The sequence below is a fragment of the Salvelinus sp. IW2-2015 genome, linkage group LG7, assembly GCF_002910315.2.
Source record: "Salvelinus sp. IW2-2015 linkage group LG7, ASM291031v2, whole genome shotgun sequence".
In the NCBI taxonomy this organism is placed as follows: domain Eukaryota; kingdom Metazoa; phylum Chordata; class Actinopteri; order Salmoniformes; family Salmonidae; genus Salvelinus; species Salvelinus sp. IW2-2015.
Genome location: NC_036847.1, coordinates 25134420 through 25140419, shown reverse-complemented (window position 1 = coordinate 25140419; position 6000 = coordinate 25134420).

The window sequence follows — 6000 nt, the reverse complement described above, 5'->3', positions numbered from 1 at the left end:
GATGCAAATAGCACTTGAATTCTATGATTATATTGCTCAAGAAATGAGAAACATGATTTAAAGCTATTGTACATCATTTGTTTTGCCACAACTTTGGAAGCATGCTTGGGGTCATTGTCCATTTGGAAGACCCATTTGCGACCAAGCGTTAACTTCCTGACTGATGTCTTGAGATGTTGCTTCAATATATCCACATAATTTTCCATCCTCATGATGCCATCTATTTTGTGATGTGCACCAGTCCCTCCTGCAGCAAAGCACCCCCACAACATGATGCTGCCACCCCCGTGATTCACGTTTGGGATGGCGTTCTTCGGTTCGCAAGCCTCCTTCTTTTTCCTCCAGACATCAAGATGGTCATTATGGTCAAACAGTTCTATTTTTGTTTCATCAGACCAGAGGACAAATCTCCAAAAAGTATGATCTTTGTACCCATGTGCAGTTGCAAACCGTAGTCTGGCTTTGTTATGGCGGTTTTGAAGCAGTGGCTTCTTCCTTGCTGAGCGGCCTTTCAGGTTATGTCGATATAGGACTCGTTTTACTGTGGATATAGATACTTTTGCACCTGTTTCCTCCAGCATCTTCACAAGGTCCTTTGCTGTTGTTCTGGGATTGATTTGCACTTTTCGCACCAAAGTACGTTCATCTCTAGGAGACAGAACGCATCTCCTTCCTGAGCGGTATGACGGCTGCGTGGTCCCATGGTGTTTATACTTGCTTACTATTGTTTGCACAGATGAACGTGGTACCTTCAGGTGTTTGGAAATTGCTCCCGAGGATGAGCCAGACTTGTGGAGGTCTGAGGTCTTGGCTGATTGCTTTTGATTTTCCCATGATATCAAGCAAAGAGGCACTGAGTTTGAAGGTAGGCCTTGAAATACATCCACAGGTACACTCCAATTGACTCAAAATGTCAATTAACCTATCAGAAGCATCTAAAGCCATGACATCATTTCTGCAATTTCCCAAGCTGTTTAAATGCTCAGTCAACTTAGTGTATGTAAACTTCTGACCCACTGGAATTGTGATACAGTGAATTATAAGTGAAATAGTCTGTCTGTAAACAATTGTTGGAAAAATTGCTTGTGTCATGCACAAAGTAGATGTCCTAACCGACTTGCCAAAACTATAGTTTGTTAACAAGAAATTTGTGGAGAGGTTGAAAAACTAGTTTTAATGACTCCAACCTAAGTGTATGTAAACTTCCGACTTCAACTGTATAAGTCTCCAACTTTAGTGATTTTTACAATTCGTTCCAGTCATTGGAAATAGGAAGCCAATTCTAGATTTAATTTTTGGATTGGTGATGCTTAATGTGAGTCTGGAAGGAGAGTTTACAGTCTAGCCAGACACCTAGGTATTTATAGTTGTCAGGACCGTCCAGAGTAGTGACGCTAGTCGGGCGGGCGGGTGCGGGCAGCGATCGGTTGAAGAGCATGCATTTCGTTTTACTAGCATTTAAGAGCAGTTGGAGGCCACGGAAGGAGTGTTGTATGACGTTGAAGTTCGTTTGGAGGTTTGTTAACACAGTGTCCAAAGAAGGGCCAGATGTATACAGAATGGTGTCGTCTGCATAGAGGTGGATCAAAGAATCACCCGCAGCAAGAGCGACATCATTGATATATACAGAGAAGAGTCGGCCCGAGAATTGAACCCTGTGGCACCCCCATAGAGACTGCCAGAGGTCCGGACAACAGGCCCTCCGATTTGACACACTGAACTCTATCTGGGAAGTAGTTGGTGATCCAGGCGAGGCAGTCATTTGAGAAACCAAGGCTGTTGAGTCTGCCGATAAGAATACGGTGATTGACAGAATCGAAAGCCTTGGCCAGGTCGATGAAGACGGCTGCACAGTACTGTCTTTTATCGATGGCGGTTATGATATTGTTTAGGACCTTGAGCGTGGCTGAGGTGCACCCGTGACCCGCTCGGAAACCAGATTGCATAGAGGAGAAGGTACGGTGGGATTCAAAATGGTCGGTGATCTGTTTGTTCACTTGGCTTTCGAAGACTTTAGAAAGGCAGGGCAGGATGGATATAGGTCTGTAACAGTTTGGGTCTAGACATCCCCCTTTGAAGAGGGGCATGACCGCGGCTGCTTTCCAATCTTTAGGAATCTCAGACGATATGAGAGGTTGAACAAACTAGTAATAGGGGTTGCAACAATGGCGGCGGATAATTTTAGGAAGAGGGTCCAGATTGTCTAGCCCAGCTGATTTGTAGGGATCCAGATTTTGCAGCTCTTTCAGAACATCAGCTGTCTGGATTTGGGTGAAGGAGAAGCGGGGGGTTGGGCCAGTTGCTGTGTGGGGTGCAGAGCTGTTGGCCGGGGTTGGGGTAGCCAGGTGGAAAGCATGGCCAGCCGTAGAGAAATGCTTATTGAAATTCTCGATTATCATGGATTTATCAGTGGTGACAGTGTTTCCTAGTCTCAGTGCAGTGGGCAGCTGGGAGGATGTACTCTTATTCTCCATGGACTTTACAGTCTCCCAAAACCTTTTGGAATTAGTGCTGCAGGATGCAAATTTCTGTTTGAAAAAGCTAGCCTTTGCTTTCCTAACTGACTGTGTGTATTGGTTCCTGACTTCCCTGAAAAGTTGCATATCGCAGGGACTATTCGAAGCTAGTGCAGTACACCACAGTGTGATTTTGTGCTGGTCAAGGGCAGTAAAGTCTGGAGTGAACCACGGGCTATATCTGTTCTTAGTTTGTTTTTTTAATTGAAAGGGGCATGCTTATTTAAGATGGTGAGGAAAGCACATTTAAAAGAACAACCAGGCATCCTCTACTGACGGGATGAGGTCAAAATCCTTCCAGGATACCCGGGCGAGGTCGATTAGAAAGGCCTGCTCGCAGAAGTGTTTTAGGGAGCGCTTGACAGTGATGAGGGGTGGTCCGAGAATGATTTACATGGTTATCAAAATGTCACGCCAGGGTAAGCCTACACGAATCACAGCCCTTATTTTAAGTGTTTCTAAAATCCCCTATCGGTAAAATTAATGGTGGAAAAACAATTGGAACCATTTCCCTATTTGACTGGTAGGTTTTATGGGTATTATGACACCTCCACTGTGGGGCTCTATAGTTTCTCTCACTTGTGATAGGATAACTTTCATTTAAAAATACCATCTAGCTAAGGCATAATGTACATACGAAGCAAGGGATTGGCCATACATAAAACCGTATGATCCAATCATAAATTACAATTACTTCCCTTCCCCAGTCGCTCAAGTGACTTATTTCAACAATGAATAGTGAGACATTCTCACACTTTAAAATATGTAGAGTATGCTTCAATTGCTGAGTGTAGACTACCACTTCTGGCGGGTTGCTACAAAGGCAATCATATGAAGAGACCATTCATGAAGTACAGGTGCTCCTTACATAGGTTATCAATTGCCCAAAATCAGGCAATAAGCATTGTGATGGGTGCAACTGCTAAGATGGAATACGTTGGTGACCCAGTGACGCTAGACTGAAGACAGACAACTCCATGGGGAATAGACTTGGGTTTCACATGGCCTTGTGGGAACACAAACTGCCATGGCCTAATTTTGTCACCATGATCTGCGTCAACGATAGTGCACAGAAATGTGTGTGCAAAGAGAGACATGGTCTGCAGTCAGACTCAGAGCATGCAGCAAATGCAATCTGTGAGGAAACTTAACACATATTGCATCCTAGGGGAGTTGATAAAAAGTAAATCCCTTTAAAAAGTTTGATACAGATTTTACTCAATGCTCCATTGGCTTGGTTACCTGCCAGTCACGTAGGTCGTTTCTTTCAATCCAATAACCATTCTTATTATTATGAAGTAATAATTACATATTAGCTGGGAGCTGTTACAAATCTGTATGTTATATTCAAACAAAATGTGATTAAAGCTGCACTAGTCATGTACAACACAATGTATACGGTGTCTGTCTGTATGACTACTGCTCAGTTCAATTAACTATAAAGATATAAGGGTCAAGTTCTTTCACTTTGTCCCATTTAGCTATTCCTACTGCATGAATATGTCATGAATTGAACATGAATTGAACATGAATTGTGCCAGCAGCATACCACCCTGCATACCACTGCTGGTTTGCTTCTGAAGCTAAGCAGGGTTGGTTCCGGTCAGTACCTGGATGGGAGACCAGATGCTGCTGGAAGTGGTGTTGGAGGGCCAGTAGGAGGCACTATTTCCTCTGGTCTAAAAATATACCAATGCCCCAGGGCAGTGATTGGGGACACTACTGTGTGTAGGGTGCTATCTTTCAGATGGGATGTTAAATGGGTGTCCTGACTCTCTGAGGTCATTAAAGATCCAATGGCACTTATTGTAAGAGTAGGGATGTTAACCCTGGTGTCCTGGCTAAATTCCCAATCTGGCCCTCAAACAATCATGGTCACCTAAGAATCCCCAATTTGCTCATTCATCCCTTTAACTATTCCCCAGGTTGTTGCTGTAAATGAGAATGTGTTCTCAGTCAACTTACCTGGAAAAATAAGTGTCCCATCTGTATTCCTACCAACAGACACTGCATGTTCAGATTCAGCATAGATAGATATGGGCTGGGTGACAGAGGAAGCCCCATCCAGACCACTGGTGGGTGATGAGTTAGAGCACCTGATCAACACTAATTCTAGACTAGTGTCATGCCATAGAGAGGCTTTTATTCTCTATTTTGGGTGGGCATTCTAGTTTCTTTATTTCTATGTTTTCTGTTTCTATGTTTTGGCCGGGTATGGTTCTCAATCAGGGACAGCTGTCTATCGTTGTCTCTGATTGGGAATCATACTTAGGCAGCCTGTTTTTCCACCTTAGTTGTGGGTAGTTATCTTTGTTAGTGGCACTATAGCCCTAGTAAGCTTCACGGTCGTTTCTTTGTGTCTTGTTTTGTTGGCAACATTTACATAAATAAAGGAAAATGTACGCTCACTACGCTGCACGTTGGTCCAGTCATTTCCACCTAGACGATGCCCGTGACAACTAGGGCTTAGTCCAACAGTCCTCATGGAGAACTTGGGCGAGCACGTTTTGCATTGCCCGGTCCCCTGGCTGTTGCTTGAGTGGGCGAAGTTAACACTCACTTTGAAGCCGGGTGTCCCGGCGACAGAAGCAGAATGCCCCGCTCAAAACAGTCGGCGAGTCTGGCTGAGTCAAAAACAAAACAACAAAATGTACACGATAGACACAAACTAACTTATGGTCATTGATTAACAAACATTTTAACAGCCATTTGCATCAGAGGCAAACTGAATAGATTTACTATGCTGTTTGTCATTAGTTATAAAAACAGTAACAACTGTTTCTCTCTGTTTGACATTTTTCAATCGTCTGTCGGTTTATAGTATTGACTTTCACTGCTCCCAACTCTACAATTCTCCGCTTTCGCCACTTAACATAGTCTGGCGTCCCACGGCAGTGCAAAACGAGCACGCCCCTTCTCACTGTGTATGAAGGCTTTCACTCCAGCCCTAAACAAATGTAACTGGTGTGAAATGGCTAGCCAGTTAGCGGTGCACGCTAATGGCATTTCAAAACGGTGACGTGCTCTGCATCGTTACCTATCGCTTTTGTGGAGCGATAGGTAAGGATGCTTCTAAGGTTGACTGTTTTCGATGTGTGCAGGGGGTCCCTGATTCAAGCCCAGGTTCGGGCGAGAGGGAAGAAAGCACACCTGAATCAGCCAATCAAGGTCTTGAGGAACAGGGTGCATATTCACAAAACACTTCTTATGCAAAAACTTAAGAAGCTTCTTAAAAAATATATAATAAAGTTCATAAGATAGTTCATTAGTGCAATTCCTCAACAATATCTTAAGATTGAAAGATTTTCCTACAAACTTCTCAAATATCTTGTTAGAATCTTCTTAAGATATTTGTTCCTAGGCAACCGACAATCATGTTAGCATATTTCTTACTGAGATTACTGTCGTAAAACATTTTATTTAATATTTATGAATTATTTTACCTTTATTTAACTAGGCAAGTCAGTTTGTGAGTGTAGCCTAT